This window comes from Triticum urartu, chromosome 7 (genome assembly GCF_003073215.2).
Source record: "Triticum urartu cultivar G1812 chromosome 7, Tu2.1, whole genome shotgun sequence".
Classification (NCBI taxonomy): domain Eukaryota; kingdom Viridiplantae; phylum Streptophyta; class Magnoliopsida; order Poales; family Poaceae; genus Triticum; species Triticum urartu.
Window position 1 is genome coordinate 19,336,557 of NC_053028.1, and position 8,469 is coordinate 19,345,025.

At 43.4% G+C, this 8,469-nt stretch overlaps 1 long non-coding RNA gene across 6 annotated transcripts; it reads left to right on the plus strand.

The window, feature by feature from the left end:
* The first annotated feature begins 1,945 nt into the window (after nt 1–1,945).
* Nucleotides 1,946–7,612, plus strand: LOC125524336. 6 transcript variants are annotated; one of them, XR_007290674.1, is made up of 8 exons: nt 1,946–2,080; nt 2,575–2,779; nt 3,362–3,438; nt 3,625–3,776; nt 4,361–4,512; nt 4,812–5,767; nt 6,547–7,245; nt 7,327–7,612. It is a non-coding gene; the product is annotated as an uncharacterized LOC125524336 (long non-coding RNA). The 6 variants fall into 6 exon arrangements; XR_007290676.1 differs by having other exon boundaries at nt 2,017–2,165; XR_007290675.1 differs by having other exon boundaries at nt 2,047–2,186.
* Nucleotides 7,613–8,469: the final 857 nt, after the last annotated feature.

Below are 8,469 nucleotides of genomic sequence, written 5' to 3' on the forward strand. Positions count from 1 at the left end.
TGGAGCGGAAAATTATAGAGGCTGTCTCATACAGTAAAATTTAGTGAAATTTTACAAACTGAAAATTATGGAACTGGTTCTGATTTCCAATTCAGACTCCAGACACCACAGACACCAAAATTGAGCAGGGAGCAGCAGCGAGACCATTAAATTTAGCTAGACAAGATTTCATAGGAGAGAGCCTGTAGGGGTATGTTATCTGCACGTACCCTATGAAGAGGAGAGAGCCGCCTTCATATCCGCCGGAAAAGGAAAAGTGAGATTTTGCTCCTCCCAATTTGAAATTTTGCCGGCGGCTCCAACCCCTACATCGAGGCGCTGGTGGAGGCCGACGGCGCCTTCCGTGCCGCCCACGACTGCCTCTTCCTCTGGCTGGACGCCGCGCCGGGGATGCTGGAGTGGTACACATTCGGCCTCGTCGCGGGCAAGGATAGGGAAAGGTGAGTATTTTAGGGAACAAATCAACAGGCAGGGATGGAGGGAGCGGTGGAGCTACGGGTCGCTGCGGGGCGGCGTGGTGGAGCTGCGGGTCGCGGCGGAGCGGCGTGGTGGAGCTGTGCGGCCAGGGACGGAGCCAGAAATTTGGTATAGGGGGGCGAGTCCCTCACCTGAGCTCTTACATACTAGTGAGCTTCAACCCAGCCAAAAAACATTAAGACCGTGTAAAAGGCCAAAACTGAAACCATGTTTTCATTGATGTAAACAATAGAAGAAGACTACCAAATTGTCCATCTTTGACAAGACAACTTCAAATTTTATTAAATTTATATAGCAAAATTTGGTACACTGGACTACAAATAATTGATTCCAATCTGATTTTCATGCCCATCAATCAACGATCATTCATGTTAGACAATTTTTTTTAGATTTGAAGTTGATGAGAGGAGTCATACCATGGAGGCATAGAGGAAGTCATGCATCGTCAGGTCCATGGTGGGATCAGGTTGATGATCATCTTCAGTAGGATTAGGGTAGTTCTGTTGGCTAGGTTGCAGATCGTTTGCATTTGCATCATGCTCACAGCTGACAGAATGACCTACTATGCCGACGGCCCAGGCCGTCGGCATAGGCCAGTTTCCCACCGGGATAGGTCTATACCGACGGCCACAACATATGCGTCGGCGTACCCCGAGATGTCGTCGGCATAGAAAAGCCGTCGGCACCAAACCCAACAGAGTCAATTTTTTGTATTTATGAGTTATATAAAAAAATTAAATAGTTTCCTGGTTAGGTATAATTGCCCTCATGTAGAATGGATGGGTGGCCATGCAGGCTTGTTTAGGTTCGTGCCGAATATGCTCCCTTGTGTAGCTGGCTCTGCAAAACTGCGGGATCTCTGCTCTGTGGTGGTAACACTCGCACATCACCTAGTCTCTACTCCTAATGTCTCAGTTGGTAGGTCGCGTTCCGGGTTTTATTTTCGTTCCATCATTTTCGTCCGGTTTTTTTGCTGGTTTTTTTTCGACGGTTTTCTCGTCCCTTCCCCGCACGTAGCAAAAAAACAGCCAGCGAAGGTCCCCTCGATCCATGTATTCTATCCTACGATCTCTCAAAGACGCCCCAGCCCCCAATACGAGCCGCCGCCGAGATCCAAGACGAGCCGCCGCCGAGATACGAGTCGATCCGCCGCCGCCGAGGACCGAGTGGAGCCGCCGCCGCCGCTGGCCAGGCTCTCCACGATGTGCGCGCCGGGGCGCCGCTCCCGCTCCCGAGCATAGCAGCAGCGGCGGAGCCCCGCCGCCGGCGAGCTCTCTCTGGCGGAGGAGGGCGGGGGCGAGCTCGCCGTCTCCCTCGCGCTCAACAATCTCTTCTCCCACGCCGTCGCCCGCTTCACGGCCTACTTCGGCCTCATGCTCCCGCATCGACCAGCTCTTCGGCACGGAGGACGTCCATCAGGCGGCGGGCGAGATCTCCGGCCGGGATGGGCCACTGCCTCCACCATCAGCGCCTCTTCGTTGCTGCCGCCGCTGACATGTGCGAGGGATGCCTGTCTTCTTCAAAGAACGAGTTGAATGAAGGATGCAGAGGAGACAGGCTCCATGGCGTGTTCCTGCTGTAAAGCTCTCGACCTCTCGTACAGGTACACGTTTCTTCTTCACGCGAGTTTGAAAACACACATACTACCGCGAGCCGGAGATCCATCCACCCAGTTATGGATCCATCAGGTACAAGCCACTAGCCACCAGGTAATAGAGATTTCCCCTCTGATTTAGTTGGATTGGGGGAGGCTAGAGAGGCTTGCTTGTTGTTGTGTTTTCTGTGTGAGAGAGCAGAGAGAACTGAGAGATCACATGGATCCAGTGTACAGATGAGCTTTTGGTGTGGGGGTGGTGGTGGTGGTTGAGGTAGCAGGGAGAGGATGGTCACTAGATGGAAGAGTGCAGGGAATGTTGCTTGCTACTGCTACTGCATGTGCTATTGTGTTATTTTGTAATATTTCTGAACTGTTAGCGATATTGCCGCAGTGAGATGAGCTTATTTTGTAATATATGGTCTTTTCCAGTGCATTGCAAAACTAACTAATAGTTTGTGATCTGACACCCTGGTAACCTCATGATTGGGTGGTGCATGCAGGGCACACCTCCGAGCTAGCCGATGCTTAGTATACCAGTGTTCTGCTGCATCCGGTGCGACCTCAAAGAATACCTTCGTCTAGCTGGCCGTTGAGCACCTTAGGGACGACGAGGTGCAGTGCCTGGGGTGTAAGCAGTTCAACTACACGATGAAGTGAGTAAAGGGGTTAAGACGGTTGCATTGTGCGTGCGCTGCTTGCTTGCTGGTGAGTGTCGCCTCTGTGACTAGGTGTTCTTTGTTGTCCATGCCCTCTGTAGTTTAAGGTGTTTGTTCTTTTATGCAATGCTCGCTCGCCCAAAGTATGTACGATCTTTACCATAGTACATTAGCTAGCTATAGGAGATGTCATCTTTGTGCTTTTCTTCTTCCTGAACACGCATATGGATGTTTGTGCATTGGAACAGCATGTCTTTCGGATCAACTGTTCCCTGCTCTGACTTCGCCTTTTAATTTGACTGAATATCTACTTACGCTCTCCAAGATTGTTCCTGTGAGTTTCTTTAAAACCTATTTGTGCACCCAGCTAGATCATACAATTGTTAATGTATGGAGTTTTTTATTGGGTCTGTTTATCTCAGGGCTCTGACGCGCCGATTTCGTTTAGACAATTTTTAGAGCCAGTACTTACTCCAGAGAATACTATTTATATTGTTCAATCTCGGTGTAGGTCTAATTTCTCGGAAACAGTTTCAGTCAATGCTGGGCCGAAACCTCGTATTGCGCTGCGTGTTGGTTAAGATGAAGCAAGGAGAAAACCATTGACGATGTATTGTGATGCATGTTTCAGTCAACTTGTTGGACAACTGTACACGTATGTGTTTTTTCAAGCCCACTGATTTCAGCCTCTCCGTCTCCTTCAAGCCGGTGAGTAATTAATTGGTTAACTGAACATACTATTTGAGAAGGGACAAGGGAAGAAACCTCAACTATTCCCCTTAGTTCATGTTGTCTCTACAATTTACAATTGTATATGTAGTGCTACCTGAATTAAATTCTGGCAACTAAGCTCATGCAGTGCTTAAGATTAAATGGGATATAATGGAAATGCAGATGAGAAGTTCAGGGATATTCCTGGGAGTGCCTATTATGTGGCTCCGGAGGTGCTGAAGCGGATATATGGAGCCGATAATTGCATATGGAGTGCTGGAGTTATACTCTACATTCTGCTGTCTGGCATTCCTCCTTTTTGGGCAGCAGGGCAGGTGCGTTCTCTGGCTGGTTATGTCAATCAATTTTGGGGCTGTGATGGATGCAAAGACTGGAAGGTGAATATAGTTATCCTACAGGAACCCTCCCTTGGTTTTAATTACCTGAGAATGAGTAAGGTCTATTTGATGTTGTTCTTCAAGGTTCTATTCATTTCTCATTTGATCCCTGGCCATCAATTTCTAACGGGGATAAAGAATTACTCCCTCCGTTCCTAAATATAAGACCTTTTAAATATTTTAATATGGACCACATACGAAGCAAAATGAGTGAATCTACACAATAAAAATGTCTATATACATCCATATATAGTCCCTATTGAATTATCTAAAATAGCTTATATTTAGAAAGAGGGAGTACAACAAATGGGAGAATCAGACATAACTCTGTTATGTGAGTAGAGAACGTGAGTGCATATGCTTATTGGGGTCGGTCAACATGGTTCAGTTGGCATAACAAGCTCCAACGGACACAACTTTTCATGAATTGAATTGATTGAATGCCCTTAGTAAGTTCTCGATAGAATTACCTCTTCTTACAAGGATGAGAAACTTAAGTGTTTTTCATTTATTTTGTGCAGATCCTCCTGTGAAGCATAAATTTCATTGTATCCAAGGAGATATCAAATGCTGAAAACATGGGACTCAAAATGTATAGAGTTGGAGACACTGCTAAACTGTCATTTATGGGTGTCTACCAAATTCATTATCAACCACTGTTGTAGGACCGGCGGTATGTTAAAATTTATTTTGGTTTTATTAGTCCATGTAGAGATGCTATGCTCAGCTATTGATTTGACACTTGTGATATCCAATTACACTCCCGTGGCTTGTATGTTGCTCGAAGATGCTCACAAGTCTGGTTGGGAACGTTAACCTTACTCTTAGGGACCATGATTTGAAACAGTACTCTGTCTACTACTCCCTCCCATGATATAGCTTAAAAAATGTTCTTATATTATGGGACGGCGGGAGTATATGCTAAGTTGTGTACTGATGTATAGATATCTGATCTTGTTCATTTTGCATTAGGTTGGGAGGACATAGACTAAGAGCTATATATGATGATTCTACAAAAGATAATGTACTGGAAGACATGAGAACTTTTAGGATGCTACAGTGTAAAAATATTTGGAATATGGTATGGTTAGCCGGACCGGAACCAAAGCAAGAACGAGAAGGAGCTTAAGTAGGGCCATGTCGGGGTGTCGCCACAATAGGAAATTGTCGCTGGTGCTAGATACCAGGGGAACCAAAAAATCTTTTTTCTACAAAGGTAACGAACTTTTTGGGTCTAGAGGGGACCAAGATGAGCAGGCCAGCAACATCCTATTCCTGCTTATCTTTGTTTTCTTTGTATCTGTATTATTAATCTTGGTTTCAACTGGGTGTTGAGTGCAATCTTCCGGGTGCAATCCTCAAATATGGGATGTCGTACTAGCCTTAATTCAACATCTGGAATGGCTTATGATGGCATGGAGTTCCATCATTTCGGCTGCTTGCGGCGGGGAGTGTGGCCGGTGCTTGCGGCAGCAGCGAAGCGGCATGCGCGAGCGCAGTGTAGGCAGTGGCCAAAGGCTCATCGGCCGCTGCGAGTACGCCGTTGGCACCAGGTTCATGACATTGTAAAAAAAATCTTGATTCAATATTCTTTCGTCATTATTCCTCTTTCATGTTCTTGATCCTTCAAGATACTTGCTAGATTTCTAGCTGATATTTTTTGGTAGTATAAGCTCGATGTATATGGCCTGAATATGACCTGATTCAGAGTACATTGTGTTCTGAAGCTTTTTACTGTATGGTTCTCTCTTGAAAGAATTCAAGCCATTGTTCAATGGGAGAGAACAGTTGTAATCCTGAAATAAATGTCGTACCTATTCAACAGCTGACACAATTGCCACTGAGATCATTATTTTCCTTTTTTACTCAGGTTTTCAACATCACAAATTTCATACTAATGGAGTGGAGCTACCAAAATATCTATTGAGGTAAAATCACTATATACATATTGTTTTCCCCCATTGCGTCAGGCGACACGCATCTGTTGCAAAGAAATAGGCATCACCTGCGTGCTTGCTTTTGTTCGTTTCTAGCCGGCAAGAATCCATCGAGTCTTCCTCTATGTGTGCAACCTTGCCAGCATGGGAATCAATCAAGGTAGGGGCAGCCAACGTTAAGTATGTGCAGTCTTGCCGGGATCCAATCTATTGACTCCTTCAGCCAGCTTTGCACTATGTGCACGACGTCCATGCTCGAAAGCACTTTGCAAGTGGACCATGCACGGCTCCACCGGCCTTGCGTCAACAATTCAAATCCTTATCTTATACTTCCTCTGTCTGAAAAAGCTTGTCCCAAGCTTGTCCCTTAAATGGATGTATCTAGCACTAACTTGCTACCTAGATAGACACGTACACGTACTTTTTTATGCAATTCTTAATTTATAGAAGCAGAAGAACTGATTATGTGAATTGAATATATAATCCCATGTGTAGGTGCTATCCAAGTGTTGTGATTATTTAGCACACATAACTTGCAGGGAGATAACTCTATAGTATGAAGACTTTAAAATACGAGTGCGTGTCGTTGGTGTTTTTGAAACCATCTTCCATCACGTCTAATATTTTTGTATTCAATAATAGTAATTGTTCAGCCTTTGACTGACATATGGATGATATTTGTAATATATATCTTTCTTCCATATGACGGTAACATTATGATGAAGGTGGAACCATAGAGAGATGTGTATTTTTAATTGAGATATTTTCAGGAGTACCTTTGTGAAGCTGATATATCTTTCTTTTACAAGATATGGTTGCACTTGCTTCATCTACATAGGCTGTCTGGAATGCCATGAGGCCGGGATTGGTGTAGGAAATCTTCAAAGCTATTATATTGGTCTCAAGAAACTTGCAATACATCAATGCATTATTATTTTTAATTTTTTTGCTGACACCACAGCTACCACCTCTTCACTAAATGACAGAGGTTGCCAGCAACTGCACATGGAAAGATTTAATGTTATATTATGTCTACTAATCAATAAGGAGGGAGATCAAATTACTGCTCTCAAATATTCACCTGATTGATTTTGAAAAGAGGGTTAAAAAATGGTGTTATGAATGAAGATGGATGGGGTTGAGGGCTGGGAGAAAGATGTTGTATTGCAAGAAGAAGTTGGTTAAGAAGACTGACGATTATGAGAATGAAGGACACAAACTTTTGAATTAGACCAATTGTTTGATCGACCATTCTTGTTCTCTTGAAAACGATATATGGTCAATTTTAGTATTCTGATGTGATTGAAGAATATAGGAGGGACAAAGAGATGTGCTATTGCCAGGACAGTTATGACTCTCTATTAAGGTATTCAGGTATGATTGTCCATGGTCATGCTTCTCCTGTTCACCTGGAAGTTTATTGATGGGAGGGAAGCCACTTCTGCTTTGATGATTTCTTGGAAGTTCAGGTTAAAACACTTTCGCTCTTAAAGTTTGTTTATCAATTCTTTGGATAACCTATTTAATGATTGGTTTTGATTTTCATACAGCTAGGTGAATTTACAATACAAGTCAGATTATTTGCGAGAGAATTTCATTCCCTAGAATCATTGTCATTCTTGTTGCCTACAAGGTACTTGAAGAAAATGCCCGAGACATATTTTAAGGAGTATAATTCACCACTAAGGCTATTATTACAACGATGGAATCTTTGTTGTGGTAGTTATGTCTCCAAATGCGTCGATCCCTATCGGCTACTGAAGTAAACTTATTTATTTTTTCTGTGTCGATTTCTATTGTCTTACTGATAGCTTATTTATTCTTTTCGAATTTTAATTCCTTGATCTTTGCCTCTGCCCATCTCCATATCACACAGAAGGTGCTCAATGCAATGCATCATGCAGTGATTCCATGATAGGAATTAGGAACTGCTCATCATTTGAATGTTTCTACAATTTTCCTGCTTGTTAGAACATGTTTGATGTACTTACACATTAACGAAAATGACCTGTAACATTCATGAAAATATTTGGGTTTGGTCATCTACTTTTTTACTGTTTATTTACTCATGAAGATAGCAGATGTTCCTGTTTTTAAATATAGTTATATGTGATTCCAGTTGGTAGAGATCAAAGTATTAACTCGCCGATGTAGGGAAAAAGAGCTCTTTTATAGACACTACTAGCAGTGGATACAGGGTGAGCCTTTTTGAAATTGTTTGGGGGGGGGGCTTGGGGGGCACGGCTGGGCCATTTTTTGCCCTTTTTGCATCGCCGGCAGAGAAAAAAGGCTCCTCCGGGGGGGGGGGGGGGCGGCTGGAGATGCTCTAAGTATACAGTAGCATATTTGACAGATGAGCATTGGAAACTCTTCTAAATCTGTGTTTAGCATTTAACAATGAACTATGTAATTTAATCAATAGACTCACTTCAGTTGCCATGCTAACTGAAAATCTATAAGTCAAATGATGCGACTGTCAAGTGGAAGTTACTTATATTTTTTCTTACGTCACTTGAGAAGTTTCTTTTTAGCAAGCTTATTTAAGTGCAGCCGAAGTGTACTATGTTTTTTTAGACGATCTCCATGTTTTCTATTGAGATCAGAGAGCGGCTGAAGTAGTGATGGGACTACACCATTTTTAGGTTCTGAAGGCAAAGCTTCTTACAGAGTTAGTCACATTTGTCAGTTCTGTT